Below are 21,273 nucleotides of genomic sequence, written 5' to 3'. Positions count from 1 at the left end.
ATCGTTCTAAGCAAGGTCTTCTGCGATCGTCTTCAATTATTCTGCTATTGATCATCCGAGTGTTTTTTCTATCTCTTGTTCCACTCAACCCGTCCACTGAAATAGTCGAAAGTTATAACCATTATAAATTGCCGAGTATCGAAATTACACAATTGAAGCAGGAAACAAAAAAAAATCCCCAAAGCACGCGAACCTAACTGGACCATCACAAAAAAAACTCGTATCTTCAATTCCACCAATCACACCGCAGCCCCGGCCAGAGGAACAATGGTTCTTCGATCTACAAAAAGTGCATACTGGAAGGGAAACCACGCGGTAGTGCTTTGTTAAGGCCATGGCCATTTACCGGATTGGTTTAGCTAAGCTTTATTGCCACATTGCAATATGCTATAATTTTCATTGATTGCGATGTTGCAGACATTTCAGTAGAACCTTCGAGTAGCAAAATAAGTTCAATTAAACAATTGCGATTAGATGATCACTATTTTAGCAATAATTTCACGAACACTCAGAACACGGCCGTACAGTATTAATACATTGTGTGTCAAGCAGTTAATTCAATCGTTCGGAGGCCCCATGACTTCTAATGACATCCAAATGTCCTAACTTCGGCACTTTTTCCTCAACGGACGGACTCAACCGATTTGTCAAACATTCATGCGTTGCGAAGCAAAACATAACGAGCTGCCAGTTGCTGACCAGCCAATCATCAAACTATAATTGCTTCTTAATGATCTTTTACGCCTTTCTGCGGGGCGACACGAGTTGATGATGGCTTATCCAGCAGCAGAATCTCCGCACTGTCCTTACGGCGCACAAAAGAGAGAATTATAATTGTTATTGTTTTGACAGCAAAGTCAAGATGATTGTTAGTGTGTCACAAAAAGTGCCCAAGGAGAATGGCGTTCCTCGCTGTCCACAAGATTGCCCAGACTATTGATCGGAACTTTTCAGCAACGTAGTGTGATATTCGAATTGAACTTGATCTTGAGATAGGTGAGCCGAAAACGCACTTCACGCTTGAATCAACTTGCATACGGGGCTTGCTGTCGCTAGGGTGACCAGGTGATCAACCAACCAACCAACCAACCAACCGTGAATATTGGTACCGATCATTTACGATTGAGAGAGAAAAAAAATGAACACTTGGAAGGCACATGATCAGCTCGCAAGCCAGGCGAGAGGCAAAGTAGCAGCTTAAACGCCCACCCTCCCTCGAATCAGTTGAAGGCTGTACTGCACTCGAGCTTGAAGAACAACAAACGTGTACAGTTTGGTTGAGGACACTTCGGATTTGGATCAACTCGGAGTCACACAAAAAAAATCTTCCCAAGGTTTTTGTCGCTAAAACAGCCAACAACAGACGGGTATAACTTTAAGATGAACAATTGGATTTTTTTGCGGTTGTTTTTGAGAAGAGTTCTTTTCTCATTGATTGAGTCACTGACCGCAGAAACCACATATTTGCAATAAGCTTGGTACGTGTTTGGTATGTTTAAATGCTTAAAGTGGGACAAAAGAAGCAAAATTTTCAATCTACATACGCTGAAAAGTTTTGGCAGTGTCTCACAGTCTCACCTCTATCTACTTGAACTTGAGCGTAATTTAAATTCAGTTCATAGTACCTAACATTGCTTCTAAACCAGATAGTAGACGGTAAAAGTTCCACAAGTGATTCATCAGCTTTACCAGTTTTATGACACCGCCAGAAGCTTCAATCGTTCGGTTTGTTGATTGCATCCACTGTGTCAAACTTTAGATATTGTACACGGAAGGAGGATGTAATTTAGATCATTCCGTTCAACGGTCGAATGACTGAGCACAAGCAAAGCTCATCCAGTGGAACGAGTGATAAATTTTATTAGATTTTACTTTAAATTTTTGACATTGTTTAAACATTTTAGGGCTCATATGTGAACAAATCGTATTCGATTTAAGTATCCGTTGTTATTCAACATATCGAATAATAGTTGTTGCATTAAAACTGTATTCAAAATAATTCTGTGACTCTATGTAACTAACATAGACCGCGATTTGAAACAGTTTTGTGCCAAATTTAGTACAAGTTTCCCATTTTCTTCATCATCGCTCTAACTGACGGTTTGAAATTTTAAACACACTTCACCCAGTGATTCTCCAAATTGGGATGATGGTTACTTATTCATACAATCATATTTCCGGAACCAAAAGTCACTGCATTTTGATCTTCAAACTTGATCAATGGTCCGATAGTAGCTTACAAACGAGCCTAAGTTTGTTAAAATCGGTTCAGCCATCTCTGAGAAAATTGGGCGCGTAAAAATACAACGCGTTTTGTCGGTTACGTCACTTATACAATCATATCTCCGGAACCAAAAGTCACAGCGATTTGATCTTTGAACTTGATCAATGGCTCGAAAGTAGCTTTCAAAAGGGCCTAGACTTGTTAAAATCGGTTCAGCCATCTCCGAGAAACTTGCGCGGTAAAACAACAACACGTTTTGTCGGTTACGTCACTTATACAATCATATCTCCGGAACCAGAAGTCACAGCAATTTGATCTTTGAACTTGATCAATGGTTCGAAAGTAGCTTTCAAAAGAGCCTAGACTTGTTAAAATCGATTCAGCCATCTCCGAGAAACTTGCGCGGTAAAACAACAACACGTTTTGTCGGTTACGTCACTTATATAATCATATCTCCGGAACCAAAAGTCACAGCAATTTGATCTTTGAACTTGATCAATGCTCAGTGGTTTGAATCGAAAAAAACGTGAACTTTTTTCTCTAGCTGCTAAACCGTTGATCCGATATACATAGTTCTTTTGGAGAACTCATTCACCAAAATATACCTCGTGATTTCATCGCTATAAAAAATGTGCAAAGCCTACTGGGATAAAAGTAAAATTACACATTTTTGTTGAAGACTGTGCACGATTTGGCCTTTTTCCTAAAAAGTTATTTAACATTTAAACTTTTATATACACTAATTTTAACTACTAATAGGAAGCAGGGTCGCAGACCAAATGGCACATACATATACTTTTAAGAAATTTTATATCAAGTAATATAAAATTATGAAGTGTGTAGCGTGGCCTTTTTAAATTGAGTGAATGAGACAACAAAATATAGAGTTCTTTTTTGACCATTTTCTTAGGAAAAATGTACATTAATAAAATTGTTTATCTTCATATCACGCGTTAAGGACTATTCACACATATCCGGTCCGGTTGAGTGCCGGCACGACACCGTGCACGGATACTGATAATATTTCATTCGTTTGCTATGCGCGCATTTACACCTATCCGGCACCGTGCCGTTTCAGTGCAGCTCGCCGTCAGTGTAGCATCCGTCCAGCAAACTCAAATTCGTCGTCACCGATATTTTTTATTTTCACTGAAGTCGGTATGTAATTCCATTGGCTGTGCCGGAACGGAAACAGCACGGAAACGGAACGGAAGGGTTCCGATAAAAAAAGAACACTGATGGCGCACTGAAGGCACTTTCACTGAACCGTCACGGAACTGAAATGTGTGAATAGTCCTTTATTCGTGATATCGAACCTTTATCGTAGTATGCTTTGCACATTTTTTATTGTGATGAAATCACGAGGTATATTTTTGTGAATGACTTCTCCGAAAGAACTATGTATATCGGATCAACGGTTTAACAGCTTCACGCTTTTGACGATTCAAACCACTGTGCAATGTTCCGATCGTAGCTTTCAAACAAGCATAAGTTTGTTAAATTCGGCTCAGCCATCTCTGAGAAAATTAAGACACAGACATTTTGCGATCTCGCCGAACTAAGTCGTAGGGTATATAACACTATGGGTCTCCGAGGCTCCGTTCGAAAATAGGTTTTCTAGCAATTCCAATACCTTTCTATAGAGAAAGGAAAAAAACATTTTCTTACATTTGCAAAAAAGTGCTGGTTTGGCAGACGATTTGCCAATGTGGAGTGAAATCATACGCGTTTTTAACTTTCAAATACACTTCTTGCTACTAACCCGAAAATCTTCAGTCCGACATTGTTTCAGCCTGATATGATATTCGGAACTTTTCAGTTTTTAGTAGTATCAACAAAGCAATGTTCAATTTGTGACAAGATCCATCCCCTGAATTGTCACAAATAAAGTCTTTGAAAATTAACGGATTTTGATGAGAAGAAAGTTGTGGAAGAAGGATTGAGGATCAGATAACATCAACAAAATACGAAAAATAAGATGGATGAACGTTAGCTGACCTATCGACGATTGTCCTAACCGTATTAAGGGGCGAGAACTGCTCACATTCAAGTGAAAAAGGCGGGTGGGTTATGTCAGAGACTTAACTGGAGGACGTGAATACTAACAAAACTAACAACGTTTGAGTGGTTCGCTTCCAGAATTGTAACGGTTTATATTCTACCACACAATTAAACAAGGCAGAACAAACGAAAGCAAAAAACTACAGAATTGGGTACGATACAAGACTGATTACAATGATATTAAAAATTAAATTTTCATTTAATTTAAATTTATTAATTTTTTAAATTCATTCAAATTTAGTACACCTATCATCATCGCGGATTTCTAAATTGAAGTCAGGAATGAGCATGACAAAAATTTCAAAAATCTGCTTGACTAATCTAACCAGGAAACACAAATTATATAGCGATTTGGATAAAATATCAACACACCCAAAACTGTCATATTGTTCTCGTGAAGCATGGTCAGAAAATATCCTTGACAAAATTCATATGAAAAAAAATCTGCATTATTCTTTCAGAAATGTATGAGAAATGGTGGTATATTATTCGATTGTGAGCATGGATTTCTATACATAATTAAAACGAAATGAAACAAATCAATAATACATTTCACCCTGGTTTTTCTTAACCATAGACCTAATCGACACCAATTATTTACTTCCAATTGCGTTCATCGATGCTGCGCGAGCGACACTTCTAAATATGGGTCCATTCGAATATCGACAAATTTTTCAATAGTGTCCTGTTGCAATACAAAAACGACGTATCAATATGTGTTTGAGTTAAATGTTTCTGAATCGAATGACAGTTAAATATATATAATCATCAACTTCTGAGATATATGCTCCTAAAATTATGACAGGCTTTAGCAACCACAGGAGTCATGATTTCATCTCTAATGCCATTTTAGAAAACTGAAGTTTTGATTTTCAATGACTGAGCAGAAACATGTACTGAAGAAAAAAAATGAATAAGAAACTCACAGAAAAGATGATTTTTTGGAAAAAGATACGATCAGAGGCGGGACTCGAACCTGCGTTCTTATGCAATCCGTGCATACGCGTTTTACCCTCTGAGCGTATGTTTTTCCAAAAAATCATCTTTTCTTTGAGTTTCTCATTCAATTGGCATCTTCAAAATATGTTTTCGCTCAGCCCTTGCAAAACTGAACTTATATGTCAAAACAACTACAAAATAAATAAAAAGTCGAGTTTTGAGTTATTTGTGGTTATCTCACACTACTGAAAATTTTATTATAAATTGCTGATCATATTGCCGATGGTATGCAGAGAAATTTATTGGATCACTATTGAATTGTATCTGGATCCAGCCATCGAGAAGACAAATATCAATAGATTAAATAATACAATTTTGAATATGACACGAGGTACAATTTAAGGGGGGTAGGGTCTAAATGATGAAAAAAATCATAATTTTTGCGATTTATTTTCGGAATTATCGTTTAACAGAATAAATTAAAATGTTTTGCATGACAAAAGCATCCCCCCCCCTTAAATGACCGGAGTTGCGAAATATTTACACTGAGGTCTCTTTTCACGCAAGGCATATCGAACCACGTAAAAAATACCGCGCAAGAAAACCGCTAGCTTCGGGAATCCGCGTAAAAAACCGCATCACTTCGGAAGTCCGCATAAAAGAAAACCGCAAAACTGAAGAAATTTTTTTGATGTCAAATGTCTTAGCAATTCAAGAAACGTCCAGAAATGTTTGAAAAAAAACGACTTTGAAAATCCGGGTAGAAGAAAACCGCAAATTGAAAAAAAATCATACCAAATGTCTTAGACATGCATGAATCTTCAAGATCTGGTGTAATCTCAAAAAAAAGAATTCCAATCGACTTTGGGACATAAAGAATTGAAGACCGCGTAGCTTCGGAAATCCGCTTAAAAAAATCACGTAACTTCGGAAATACTGCATTTCTAAGACAAAACAAGAAATCCGCGTAACTTCGGAAGGCAGTGTAATAAAATTCGTAAAAACTACACACCTAGGAAAAGTTGTAAAAATTTACATCTTCTGAGACCGACATATATGAAAAACTGCTCAATTTTACAGTAAATCTAATTTTTATTTAAAGCATTTTGACATATTTTTGTGTGCTAAAACATGTAAATTTACACGTTTACTTGAATGGCGGGGTATGTTTGACGTATATTTCTATAATTCTTGTAAAATTCAGTCGTTTCACAAATTGCGTTCTTATGAATTGTGTCATATGTGGATTTCCGTCATCTGTAAATTTCATATTTTTTGCTGTGTACACACAAAAAAAATTGAATTTTGCAGGTGACTTAATCCCTCATACGATGTAATTCATAAAGACCTAAATTGTCAAATGACGGAAAATCTCATTTGTAATGTTAGATGAGCTTGAATTTTACTGGTTTCGACTGTAGCGTGCGTTCAGCTAGCAGGTGCGACTGTATGAGTTTAAATGCACCTTTTACCAGCCAAGCAGATGTATGCTTCTATGGCTCGGTCGATTAACAGACGTACTTGCGATCCAATGATTCTCGGTTCAAATCGCGACGGTTGATCTCAGTATTCTTTCATTTTTATTCCAATGAATTTCATGTATGGAGTTTTAGACACAATATTATATGTTCTTCCATGTAAATTTGCGTGAGCTGCGACGCTCCATTTAAGTGCATCTAATAAGATGTAAAATCACAGGGTTTTTTTAAGTGTGTAGGTCTAACAGTGCACTCAGAAGCTTCATGAGCCAAAAGTTATTACTAGATCATCAAAGACAATGAAACGTACGTAAAAAATGATCCAAAACATGTCAGAAGAGATCCATTTATGACTAGCGCCTGAACGTCACGATAAATCGACAAGTTCTTCCAACTTGACAATTTTCTAAATAACTTACCTGTTACTTACTCAATGCCTCGTTATGACAGTGAATACTAGCTAATAAACGTTTTAGTCGCTTAAAGGGTGTTACGATCAAAAATTGGTCAACTTCAACTTGACGCAACACTTTTTACATATGTTAAATGGCATTTGGTTAGAAAATAATGCGTATTTATGGATTGTCACATTTATGGATTGATTCACATCAGATGACAATTCAAGTTGCACATATAAAGGTAGAAAGTAATCGTTGGGCTTGAAAAAAGGTTATGTTACTACCAGTATTTATGGTTTTTGACTATCTAGGACTAGTTGATCACGTCCAATAACTTCAATTTAGCAATTTTCTGATCTAGTAAAAATTTAACTCTCTTCGTACTGTGACCAGAGTTGCCAATGTTCCAGATTTATCTGGCGTATTCCAGAATTTCCTTATCTCAACAGATAAGGACCTTTTGCCGGATTTTGCTAAACGTTTAAAACCGGCTTATACGTTTCTTTTTAAGTTAGCAAAAATGTTTCCAGATTTTGCCAGACTTTTCTTGCGCAATGAACAGATTTTCTTATTTTAATACTTGGCATCCCTGACTGTGACTCAAACTCAAGAAATAATGATAATGCTTCATCGTTGTACTTTGAATAATTCATTAAATAGTTATAGAAGAAATAGAATAGAATTCCAATATCCGATACTTGTGCTTAAAATTTAACAACGCCATAATCTATTTTCCTGCAATACCGCAGACCAATAAACATGCGTTGGATTTTTTTACTAGTGTGTATGGCTTTGTTTTTTATTCTGAAATTACCATGATTGGGAATCGGAAATCGTTTTATCCGTTTATTTGAATGGTTCAGATTATTTTATTGCTTGAAATATAATGATTGCCACTCGATGCGAGCACATCAGACACGTACATCTCGTAAAACAATGTGTTTTACTGCTTAGTGCAAATAATTAAAACTAAACAGCAGGTAGACTATCAACACTTCTCGTGTCTCGAAGATCTTTTTTTGCAGTATCAAAAGTTATTGGGAGTGGCGCAAAATTACCTTCTTCGCGAAAATTCTTTGTCTTTTCGTTATTGCAACTGAAAACCCATCATCGTCTCGATATAATCAGACGTTTAGTTTAGCATCACATCAGTCTCAGGAAGTGTACTATCTTATTCTCTATGTTCCTAAGACTAAATCCCGACCAGCAAATCGATCGTAAGAATGTGGCGACGTTCTCCTTTCAGCTGTTGTCGTTAGGGCTGTTATGCTGATTGAACCGGTTTACGAAGTCGGCAATCATTCGACAAACATTGGAAGCTGCAAAGTCAGTCCTAGTAAGACGGTTGGTTGTCTATGTAGCCTAACAGATATCTGTGCCAACCCGTTTGTAAATGATAAGGAAGAAACGGGAAACGGGTTTTTGAATGCGATTAACATAGCACCTTCCCGTTCAAGCCCAACTCGTTTGTCACTCGTGCTCTCGTAGATCGGGAAGTACCAGATCCTTTCGGTTCGGAGGTGATGGGTTCGTTTCGTTGGGTTTCCTCAGTTTTGATGGAAACTTTTGTGTTCCAGTCTGAGTGTTTGCATTCAAACTATACCTTATGAGTACTGATAATTGCACTTCTTATATCAGCTCAGACGACGGGCAGTAGGTAAGCATAAGCATGATACGAAAAGTGGTCAGTATGTTATTTGCATTATCCACAAACAATAACCTCAATTTTTAATCACATAGCAATTCAAATGTAATCGATTATTCAAATTCACTAACAATTCAGAGCTATTGTAGCAAAAGCTAATCAATAATATTAATTTATTCAGTTACATTACAGATCAACGACTATCATGAATAGAAAATATTACTAAATTAATGTGTTAGATACTTTCACTTAACTTGCATAAATTGCTCGAAATAATCTCATGTAACGTCCGCTTGAGATAACAACTTTATATCACAACGAAATAAGCTAGCTAGGAAGTACACATGACAAGTAAAATAATAAACCCCAAACCATATTGAACCCAAAAACACGACACCCGGTAAAGTTTTCTTGGAAATAGGTGATTATATCGTGTTTAAACATATTCACCTAATTTAACGAGTACATGTAAAATAACACCAATAATGCTACCGACTTTGCAGCTTTCCGAGGCACACATCATAAGGTACGGCATAACTTTGATACTGCGTACTTCAGCCAAGCACGAAACAAGGTAAAGCCATAAAGTAAAAGCGAATAAGTCAATCAAAATCAAAACATGCGGTGTTTACCATCGATGATGGAGTGCTTCAGGCTTCAGCACACGTACACCGCAAAATTCGTTTCATAATGATTGGAAAAATTGTTTACCTTTTGGAAAATGAACTTCTAGAAGAACGACAAACGCTAATTTTAAATTTCACGTCGAAGGAACATTGTGTGTACATTAATCTCTATATCACATTTCTTTATAAATTACTTGACCTACAATCCAAAGAAAATGGCCCTTATTACGGGTATCACAACACGGTGAAAACCAAATGAAGTGATTGGGACCCTTATTATCGGTATCACTTCAGGTGAAAATCGAGTGAATTTAGGTCCTTAGCACGGAAATCGCTTCAAAGACAAAAGTAATTATTTGAATGAACTTTGATGTCATTATGAACATCACGCCACCAACATTTCGTTGAAAAAATGAGTTTTTCCACTACAGTGATCACTTCACAATGCGTGATACTGGTAATAGGGAAAATCAAGTGAAGTGACATGTAAGTGAAGTGAATGTGAAAGTGGAAGTGAGAACGGTAATAAGGGCCAATATGTCACATCAAAATCAGCGAGAATGAAATAGGTTTCATTGCATCAGCTTAATGGTGTTGGTACCCACAAAAACTAAGCAACCAGAGTTTTCCAAAATAAATTCAAAATATTCACTCAGTTCGGATGTAATGACATTGCTACCGATGCACAGTGATGCGACGGTGGCAAAAATCAAAAAAAATTCTATTCATATACATAATTAATGTTATTAAATTTCTCAGTAAAATATAGAGTAATAGTTCGAAATATGAACGTTTTTGAATGTTAATTAAACTCTCAAAAATTATTTGAGCGTGCTTTGAGATATATTTTATTCCTTTCATAGAAAATGTATGGCACAAAACCAGAGAGAGGCAGAGAGCATTTTTTTAGTTTTCAAAAATCTTAGTGCCATGCTGCACATTTCTGCACCTTGAAAGTTATTTTAATTTTTTTGCCAACTCGTATTCCAAAATCTGAATATGCGCTAAACTTAAGCCTGTTGATCATGTTGGGTGTTTTCTTCAAGTTTTAACTGTAATTGATTTTAATCATTTGAACAGTTTCATTATTTTGAGCAAATTTATGCTTGAATTATGAATCTTACATTACTATTTCGTCGCAATAATGTATTTTTCGTACGCTAATGTTAATTATGAACATTTTAATCTTTCGAGCAAGTTGAAACTCTTTTTCTGTTTTCTTTTCTATCGATTCATCAAATAACTATGCTTCAAAAACACCAAGAATACTTGTATATCGATGTAATAGTATTACCGACGACACGACCAGATACTCAGAAGAAAAATTGGAATAAAAAGTGTCCGTGAGCGATTTACCACCAGTTACCACAAATATAGCGACCCCTTGATAATGATGAAAATAATCTTCTTGAGCAACACTGTTGTTACGAGCTTGTTACCACGGTATCCCAATAGTACAAATAAACATAAACAAATGGAAAAGTTATATATTCAGCGGGATACTATTTTCGGGAATACAGGCTCGGTTTAACAAATTGTTTCTGTATGGCTTAGGATGACTTGGGTAAAGACAATAACCTAGCTGGATAACGAAGCCCGAATCTTATTTGTTGAAGAACATTTTCGGTTTCAGGTTCGATATTACCGGTACTAGAAGTAGACGAAGAAATCAAAAAAATTTGCAACGGAGGCTTTAAAGAAATACAATACTGGACAATCAAGATACTTCAACCAAATACAAATTATTTGCTTCAACAGTTATTTTCAAAAATCGAGAAATTTCATTTCGTAGCTAACGAAATATTGCTTTCATAGACAACTGGAAAAGAAATTTCGCCAATGAATGAGATCACGCAGGAGAAGAACTGTTATCAACCCCGCCAATCCTTGTCATTGTGTATGCTCAACATGTGAAACAAATATTAGTAATATTGAGGAAAAAACGTTATATTAACTAAAACGAAGTTAGTTATGCGTTCTACTCAGTTTTCGAGTAACTGAGAATGTTTTATTTGAATCAAGATAACGAAAGCAAACGATACTACCCTTGAACTGCAACGAATTTTCAACTGATTTTTTTTAATATATTTTAGGAAACTATATAAATATACAAATAATTGATCCACATTTATTCATATGCTATCTTATGTAAAGTTTTTCGATGATTGCTCTTGTGCAACATTTACAATGCTGCTTATTGAAACAATCATAATTTAAAATTATTAATATGTCCAGTATGTCCAATATGTCACTTCCAAAGAGAACGCTTTAAAATCTTCAAACATAAGTCTTCTCCGGTGCTTATGCACATATTTTTTAATATCTGAAGCATATGAAGAACATGCAATAACTTCTTATCTTCGAATTTTCTAGTTCGGTTCAGTCGTGGCATCGAAATAATCAACTGACGATGTCTACGATAATCACTACCTTTCCTCTCAGTATTGTCCTCATTCTCCAGGTTTTATGAACTATTGTTCAAACATTGTTAGTTGCCAGTTTTTAATATTTTTCGAACGATTCAATTTTGACATTACGAGTTACTGGGGGGTAGTTAAATTTGCGATACAGTTATGATAGACGAATGGCAGGTCGTTTCGTCGGTATTACTCTAAAAACTATCTCTCGGTAAACGTTTGGAGAGCAATTGTTAATATTCATAAAGAAAGGCTATGCAATCACTGTGAAAAATATCTGTCGAATCGAGAGCCATCGGTCCGAGTGCCATATATTATTCGAGTCTGTTCGTTGAGATCGTTAAATGCATGTGTGTATGTGACAAAAATGTGTACTTGATTATCTTGGAGATTACTAGACCATTTTTCTTAAACTTCTGATGAATGGTTGATGCTATTGAATTTTATCCGTATTCGACTTCCAGTTCCGGAGTTGAGGAGTAAATGCACAAAAACATTCAAAAATATGCACTCGATTTTCTCAGAGATGGCTGAACCGATTTTCACAAACTAAGATTTAAATAAATGGTCTTAAGATGCCATAGAATGTCAATGAATTTTATCGTGATCCGACTCCAGAAGTACACGATAAAGTGTAACAGACTTTTTCAAAACGTGCTCGTGTGGATTTTTCAGGGGTAATTCAGGCCGATTTTACTAATTTAGATCCCATAGATTCCTATCGAATTTAATCCAGATCCAAATTCGAGTTTTTGAATTACAGAGTGACGTGAGTTTATAATTTCAAACCGTCATTAAAAGCGACGATGCAAATTACGTGAACAATATCATCTAATTTATGTCCAAAACCTTTTTTTATTTATTGGTTGTGTTAATAAATGACCATACGAACAGACTTCTGCCATAACAGTCCTCAACAATTTGGTTGCAAAAGTACCGGGAATTGTCGTCAAAACTTTAAAATGGAACTCATATTTATTATGAAATTCTGTTCTCCGTCTTAATTTACCGCAAAGTGATGGTCATTTTCTCGTTACGGACACTTTCTGTATCCTCTACTATAAACCAACTCTCTTAATCATCACCTCTGAGATGCATGAAAAAACTGTTGAATTGTGTGTGCGGGGCTAACCCGGACAAAAAAAGTGGGGCTCAATCGGACACATATATAAATATTGATATCTATATTTCAATTCTTCTTCTATTCACTTATTCGATCTATTCGAAATATTCCGATTGAATGTGCAATTTCCATTCTAGGTTCCGTTCGAGTTGGGTATGAACTCGAATATCATTCTTTCGAGTTGTACTATTTTCGAACATTACTCGATGGACTTGCGTACGTATTACATTTCTTCGCTCTAATTTGTTTATTGAAGTGTGACGATGTTTATTATATAAATAATATAGAACGTGTAAGTAGTGTAAGTAAATAATATAAAACATGTAAGTTAGTGTTCGAAATTTCAAGTGTTCCCGAACGACAGTCGATCGAATCATACAAGTCGAACGGAATAAAGAATGCAAAATTCGAACTTGAACGAAAGTCTAGATTCATTCGTATCACAAATCCGTCGGATTGCAGAATCGGGGTTAATACCTACACACTTATCCGTTTGACCCGGGTTAGCGGTTCAATGCATAGGACGCTGGTCTTACAAGCCAGCTGCCGTATGTTCGAGCCCCGACCTGGAAGGATTCTTAGTGTCAGTAGGATCCATAGTACTAGCCATGCAATGATTCTGTACACTAAGAATCGGCTGCGAAGTCTGTTGAAACAGAAAGGCCAAATTCCACAAAAGGAATGTAATGCCAAGACTTTGCTTTGCCTACACACTTAAAAAAACCCTGTGATTTTACATCTTATTAGATGCACATAAATGGAGCGTCGCAGCTTACGCAAATTTACGTGGAAGAACATTTTATATTGTGTCTAAAACTCCATACATGAAATTCATTGAAATAAAAAAAAGAGCAACCGTCGCGACTTGAACCGAGAATCATTGGATCGCATGTACGTCTGTTAATCGACTGAGCCACAGAAGCATGCATCTGCTTGGTTGGTAAAAGGTGCATTTAAATTCATACAGTCGCACCTCCTAGCAGAACGCAAGTTACAGTCGAAACCAGTAAAATTCAATCAAGCTCATCTAACATTAAGTCTTTACAAATGAGATTTTCCGTCCTTTGACATATTAGGTCTTTATGAATTACATCGTATGAGGGATTAGGTCACCTGCAAAATTCAAAATTTTTTGGTGTGTATGTTTCCAGCGAGCAGGATTATGTTTCACGCAAGGTTGAAACCAACAGACAATTCATTTGAAAACGATTTCATTATTTTGCCCTCATTAAGTTATCCTAACATTTAGCACCAAACCATATTCGTTCTTCACTTTTGTGTGAAACTTCATAGTCCGGATAAGCCCCTTTGGTTCCTAAACATAGGTAACTTGGTTAAAAACCTAGTTGTATTGGATGCTTTTTTCAATTTCCTAAAGGTGTCCGGCTTAGCCCCGGTCTCCTCTAATATTATTTTCCAAAAATTTATTCACATATTAAAATTAAATTTGTTTCCAGTCGCATAAAGTTCAAAATAGATAAAACTCATTCTTCTGTCAATCAACTGCATTTTACATCATTACTGATTGAGATTTACAATTCGAGCACGTAATTTTTACTTAGCGCTTTCACACGTCTAGTTTAACTAGTACGACTGTATGAATTTATATGTATCACTAGCTGAATTACCCGGCGTTGCTCGGAAATGTTTCGTGAAGGAAAGACCGAAAAAATTTCTCGAAGTTGTCCTGCTCAGTGAAATACTCTTGTAGTGAAACATAACTTAGACGGAAAGCCGATCGAACAATACTCCGTTCATGTTCAGATTGCGAATGATCAGTGCCCCATCTCAGATCTATCAATAATCATAATTTTCATGGTATTCTCGACAAACCTCATTTAGTTGCTAGAAATATACTGTACTCGTAAAGAAATACCAATTTTTCGTAAAACCCGATCAATTTTCCCTTTCACTTTCCATGTTCGGGACACTTACTCCACTCTCGCACCCTCTAAATAACCTTATAATCTATTTTAATTTAACTTCTTTTTTGTCAGTGAACTTACTAAATGATTACCCTGAGTAGTGTAGAAAGTATCTGTGCTTTTCAAAAAATGTCGATTCCCACCTTTGGTACATGTGACGAACTTGATGGCGATTCGTTTAGTTGTTATGTAGTTATGCTGAGACTTGAATACACTCACGTTCATAAGCAGACAAAGATGATTTTCCCTTAGTTCTTTGAATTCCCCGGCAAAATGGAACCAGATCTTTTGAAATTATTTAAAGAAAAATACGACCTTGAAATTCTTGCCACTCTCTAGTTTTATAAAAAATGGGAGTTTAAAATTTATTTTCAAAAACCCTTCCTCATAGTCTAAATGTCGATTCTCTTCAAATTTCGTCATCGACCATCTTCCCCCATGTTAAGGACACTTCCTACACACTTTTCCTCTGAAAATGTCCTAATGATCATTTCTGAAGAGCTTCTTTGTGCCAAATTTAATAGCAATCCGTTCAGTAGTTCCGGAGTTCCGCCGTCACAAATTGCGCAAAAAGTATCTATAGTCTTCGAAAAGTATCGATTCTCGTCAAATTAAATAAATTTTTCCATTACCCCTGTTAAGGATAATTACTACGCTCTCTCCCCTATAAAAATACCCTTACAACTATCTCTGAAGAGCAAAACGCAGCTATGCCAAGTGTGATAGCAATCCGTTCAGTAGTGTCGGAGCTATGCCGTTACATCCCCCTTTTTAAATGCAATTGCTATATGCACCCCCCATATATATCATATCTAATGTTTGCATGATCTTAAAAAATTATCGACCATTGTCAAATTTTATGAATTTTTTTTCATGGGCCCTCTTGTTAATAATACTTGCTACGCTTTCTCCCCTATAAAAATACCTTTATGGCTATAACTGTACCAAATTTTATAGCAATTCGTTCAATAGCTTACAAACATTAAACTCCTTTTTTAGAGGCACTTACTACACCCTCTCCTCACAGAATATCCTTATAATCTTATCTAAGTTGTGCAAAAAGTGTCTTCAAAAAGCACCGATTCTCGTCAAATTAGATAATATTTTTATTGACCACCTTTGTTAAGGACGCTTGCTACGCTCCCTCCCCCCATGGAAATATTCTTATAACCATCTCCAAGAGCAAGAAGTACATGTACCAGGTTTGATAGCAATCCGTTAAGTAGTTTTGAAGTTATGCCATTACAAACATTACACCCTCCTTTTTAAAGGCACTTGCTGCACCCATCCCTCATTAAATTATATCTACGGTATGCAAAATGTTTCTAAGATCTTCAAAAAATATCGGTTTTCATCAAGTTGCATGAATTTTTTCATGACCCCTCCTTGGTTATGACACTTGCTACGCTCCATCTCTCCATAAAAATACGCTTATGACCATCTCTGAAGAGCAAGAAGTACATGTGCCAAGTTTGATAGCAATCCGTTCAGTAATTCCGGAGTTATGCCATTACAAACATTACACCCCCCTTTTTAAAAGCACTTACTACATCCACCCCCCATATAATCATATCTAATACATGCAAAATGTTTCTATGGTCTTAAAAAAGTATCTATTCTCGTCAAATTAGAGAAATTTTTTCTTGACCTCCCCCTGTAAAGAACACTTACTACGCTCCCTCCCCCATTAAAATATCCTTATGACCATCTCAGAAGAGCAAGAAGTATCTGTGCCAAGTTTGGTGGCAATCCGTTCAGTAGTTTTGGAATTATGCCGTTTTAAACACTACACCCCCCTATTTGAAGACACTTGCTACATCCACCCCCCATATAGTCAGATCTAAGGTATGCAAAATGTTTCTACGATCTTCAAAACGTATCGATTCTTGTCAAGTTATATGAATTTTTCCATGACCCCCCCTTGGTAATGACACTTGCTACGCTCCCTCCCATATAAATGTACTCCCTAAACCATCTCTGAAATACAAGAAGTACCTGTGCCAAGTTTGGTGGCAATCCGTTCAGTAGTTCCGAGGTTATCGCGTTACAAACATACAAACTTACATCCATTTTTATATATTTATAAATTAACCAGATCAGCTGATATGTGCTTCTGTGGCTCAATGGGTAAAAAGACGTTCTTTGGGATCTAATGATTCTTGGTTCAATCCCAGTCGTTATCATATGTTTGTTTTTTTTTATTTCATTGATTTTCGAGCCATGTCATTTTCAAATCCCACGTAAAATTATGTTATTTTATTATGGATGCGTTTTGTTACAGCTAATTCAATGTAATTTCACAGGTTTCTTTACTGATTTAAAAAATACTAATTTGAAAAATATCGCTCCTCTTAACATTCCCATTCATGAAAACACATTCTTGATACTGAAATTTTCAACACGCTTCACTCTGTGATCACGATCTTCTGTACACATTTTTGGCACATACACGTGATTCAAAACTTTCCATATATAAAAGAAATTATAATTTCCATCCGATTTCACTCATTTTCTCCGGGTCGATGAAAAGGAACCTGGCAATGAGAAATCCCACAGTACATAGGATTTTGACTAATTGAGACTGATAACGATTCTTTCGTCTGCAAGCTACAAAAATGAAACAGACCGATTTCCGATCTCGTCGAGGTGAGTCTATGTAACGCTAGGGGTCTCCGGAACTCCGATCAAAAGTCGGTTTCTTCAGCAATGAAATTATAAAGGTAAAAATGAAGAAGCGTTTTTTGTTCGTTCTATTTCTTAAAAAAGGTTTCAACTTTTTTTTCAGTGTATATTCTCTAGAGTACCCAATTGATGTCTTACAAATTTTTCATTTCAAAATTGTGAAACTATTTAAACGCATACTAAGCGTTATATTATTCAGCGTACCTCTAGTTGGAGAATAGTGACCTTTCGGGCTTTTGATTGATTACAATTCAATTATTTCTATACCTTGAAATATTCCTTATTATTTTGAAAAAAAAACTCTTTAGTTTGTCATCATTACAGGGTTCCGTATTGCTACCCTTATTTTAAATCCACTAACCAATCAATCAACACAATCAGTGCAATATTGCACTGAGAACATAATTTTTCAGGTAAGATATTTTACTTCACCTTTTCATTCTACAGTTCAAACAATACACGATACGTTGGTTGATAAACACTCATGTAAACGAAGTAAAGATGGAATCGCAGCAAGCTTTTCATATTTCTTCAATAAAGATATCCTACATTGAAAAAAATCTGTCTCAAAATTACGCAATGAAATTAAAGCGTTGTCTATAAACAACTTAGAATAGCAATAAATGTATTTTATGAAATCAATAGCTCAAAAAGACACTATTTTCCTACTTGTCCTGCTTTTACTATAGGGTACACTGAAACATATAACACCGAATATGCGTTCACAAAGTTTCACAATTAAAAAAAAATGATTTCAAAAATGCTCAATTTGTTTTACGTTTATGAACATGCGTCATATCGACTTGATGTGTCCAAAAAAAAGTTACGAATTTTAATAGTATCTAACACTTTGTAAAAAATACCTACGTGATAAAAATTGATCCTACGAAACAGAAAAACTGTTTTTATAGTAAAGGGAATATAGCTCAAAAAATCCATTTTTTACATAAATAATATGTTCAGCAAAAATACTTAAAATGTGTGTATCTTAAAAGTTGGGAAAAAAGTTCTTTCAGTAAAGAACAATTTTTTTTAAAACTATTATGAATTCAATTATGATAGTTAATGGTAGTTGTGACTCATGGCACCCGAAATGAAGCATGTTTTGAGCAAAATGTCAACAAATTCTAAAATTCAATTTTTATGTATAAATTACAAAAGCATCTGTGTACAAAACAAAACTCAATGAAGATAAAGTGGTACTTCTAAAATGCCAAAGTACGAAATTTTCAAATACCTTCCATGGATGATCTCGATTACGGAGCACCAACAAACAAAATGGTGCTTTTCAGGTCATCCACAATTTTTAAAGAATTATTTTGGAGAAATATTTTGCCTAGATACAAATAAGTTTATGCGGCAAAACTACTTTAGGCAGTGATTTTTACAATAGTTGTGTAGTCCTACGTCAACAGGTATGATTTTTACATCATTCCCTTTTGAAATTTCATTTTATATCGACGAGCAGTGAATTGAAATAACAATCTACCAAAATATTCGAAACTCTATAATTCGTTTCACTGTGAGCTTCACTATCTCTGCCCCACGGTCATACATTCGTTAATAACGAATAGTATTGAATTTCACAAGGCACCAGAAGAAAAATCAACAAAATCTTTAATCACACCCAAGACCAGAAATATAGTGTACCAAGCAAAACGTAGCTGCTATATTGATTTAAAACATCACAGAACACATCATTCGCAATTCAAATGATCACCGGATCATCGTTTACTGGAAACGATCACGTCGCTCACACAAATGGCAATCTGATGACCTTCCTGGGCTTTTGCCGGGTTTTTGCCAAAAAAAAAATACCGAAAATCATTCGAGCAAACACAAGCACCTCGACAAACAGCGGACACACAGCACACTGTTTGTTTACCGTTCCGCACAGTTGTAGCCTTTAACATCAGCCTCGCTGAAATCGCGTTCGAATCGACGACTGTCTTCTGCAGCTGATCCATCGATCAGAATTGGAAAGAATTCATACCTAGGTGCTAACGTTGAGCAATGCATATACAATCAAAATCTCCCGCCGGCCAGCTTCGACTAGCAGTTGGCGACAATTCGGCGCCCAACTTTCTTTCACACTGAATGCCGCAATATCGCTTCCGACCCCGTTCAAAGTAGTAGTACCACGTTTTAATGGCCACGATAGTCCTTATTAGTTCGTTACTTTCACTAACCGTATAATTGTCTTCGTGTGCAATCACACTTCCCGCGTGTTTATTGCAGCAACCTATTAGAGCAATACCTTTTATTAACAGGTATTGCTGTTTTCATGTAACACCACGTCTGGAATGCAAAACAAAAAACTAATACTGGCGTCTTTATCGATTGACGGTATTCAAATCACATTCGAATTAGCACATCTGATACTGTTTATTCCGGTGAGTCGAATATAACGGATTTCGAAAATATTCAACGTAAATATTTGTCGGAAAATCGGTTAGATTCACGCTCTGAACAACGCACCGCGAAAGTTAGAACATGCGTCGCTTCTGAAAGCCTGACGGTGCACGCGAAGCTCGAAAGTGCAACTGAAGGCTAGGCCAGTGCCGATCACCAACTTCACTTCAGTGGCCATGCACAAAGCCACCACCGAAGACGAAGCACGTGTTTGCGACCGAGGGTAACGCCACTACTCCAAAGTTTCGGTAAGTTGTACGCACGTAAAGTACAGCGGATCGACCGGTGAGACAATCACGCTTCACTACGAAAAGGTTTAGTATCACGGTACCGGTAGCTGTTTACATGTAGGTTCGAATTTTGTGGTGTTCCGACACTTACCGACTAAATCGCAACTTGCACTGTTTCACTTGGTACCATTCAATGTTGCGAATAGAATTCGTCTCACCCAGTTCAAGTGAGCTGTGACCAAACCGTCTCACAATGCTGAAAAGTACTCAGCCAGGTTGCCACAACTCGAGTGAAAAGAACGAACGAGCGAGCGAGCGAGAGAAAGAGAGAGAGAGGGAACACAATCGCGATGCACCAACCAACACTTGCTTGTGTATGATCGACGTTGATCAGTTGATCTGAACTTGACGACCTTCTTCCAGCAACTTCGCACGCTATACTGAGTAGCGGAGTACGATCTGCACAAAGTTTTATCACTTTAGGTGATTGTTTGTGTCTTCTCCTTCAGAGGAAGCCGCACGCCTCGCGACGCTTCGATTCGCGGGCATCTTACACGCGTGTTGTCGCAAAATCTCGCCGTTACCGGCACGCGGTGGCGTCGCAGTGGCGTGGATCCGTCATTTTGTGGTTTTTTGTTTTGTTCACTGTCTTCTAGCCTACTAAGGGGCCTCTTCGTTTTTTTTTAATTCGCGCTTGATGTAAGCTGCTATCGTAAACATAGTTGAATGTCCGTTTATAAATTAGGTTAGGTGACATTTCTCTTCATCCGTTGTTTGTTTTTCAGATGTTTTGTTTTGATATCGCTATTTGGAGAAGTGATAATTTTGGCATTAACTGTGAAAAAGAAATCGGAAGTCATGAGCGTGACAAAAATGGTTAAAGGCGACCTGAATTCCATTAGTGTGACTCGGTGTCTAAAAGCATCTTCAATGAAAATGAAAAGCTTTTTTTATTTTTTTTACGTTTATGTTACTCAGTTTGCAATCATACTTCACTAGTGAAATAGTGAATTCCACGGGGAATAACAGAGTACCGTAGCGTTTACTAACGTACAAAAAGACACCGAGGTAAATATATGCATTCAATTTCTAAACATAATCAACCAATTCTAG

At 36.5% G+C, this 21,273-nt stretch overlaps 1 protein-coding gene across 19 annotated transcripts in view; it reads right to left on the bottom strand.

Annotated features, from left to right (window-relative positions):
• LOC131431327 (uncharacterized) overlaps positions 1-20,627 on the bottom strand; it is an 84,904-nt gene extending 64,277 nt beyond the window's left edge. For 2 of the 19 annotated variants that reach the window (XM_058596962.1, XM_058596964.1), the window contains exons 1-2: positions 20,312-20,613; positions 19,708-19,816 (exon numbers count right to left, since the gene is read on the bottom strand). The gene's annotated coding sequence lies outside the window, so the exon portion shown is untranslated. Of the gene's footprint in view, positions 1-19,511; positions 19,533-19,657; positions 19,675-19,707; positions 19,817-19,996; positions 20,202-20,261; positions 20,282-20,311 lie in introns of those variants that run through there. The other 17 variants (XM_058596969.1, XM_058596971.1, XM_058596961.1 and 14 more) reach the window with 13 other exon arrangements.
• Positions 20,628-21,273: the final 646 nt, after the last annotated feature.

The sequence above is a fragment of the Malaya genurostris genome, chromosome 2 (genome assembly GCF_030247185.1).
Source record: "Malaya genurostris strain Urasoe2022 chromosome 2, Malgen_1.1, whole genome shotgun sequence".
In the NCBI taxonomy this organism is placed as follows: domain Eukaryota; kingdom Metazoa; phylum Arthropoda; class Insecta; order Diptera; family Culicidae; genus Malaya; species Malaya genurostris.
The sequence above is the reverse complement of the archived record's forward strand: the minus strand, read 5'-3'. Positions and strand labels throughout refer to the sequence as shown.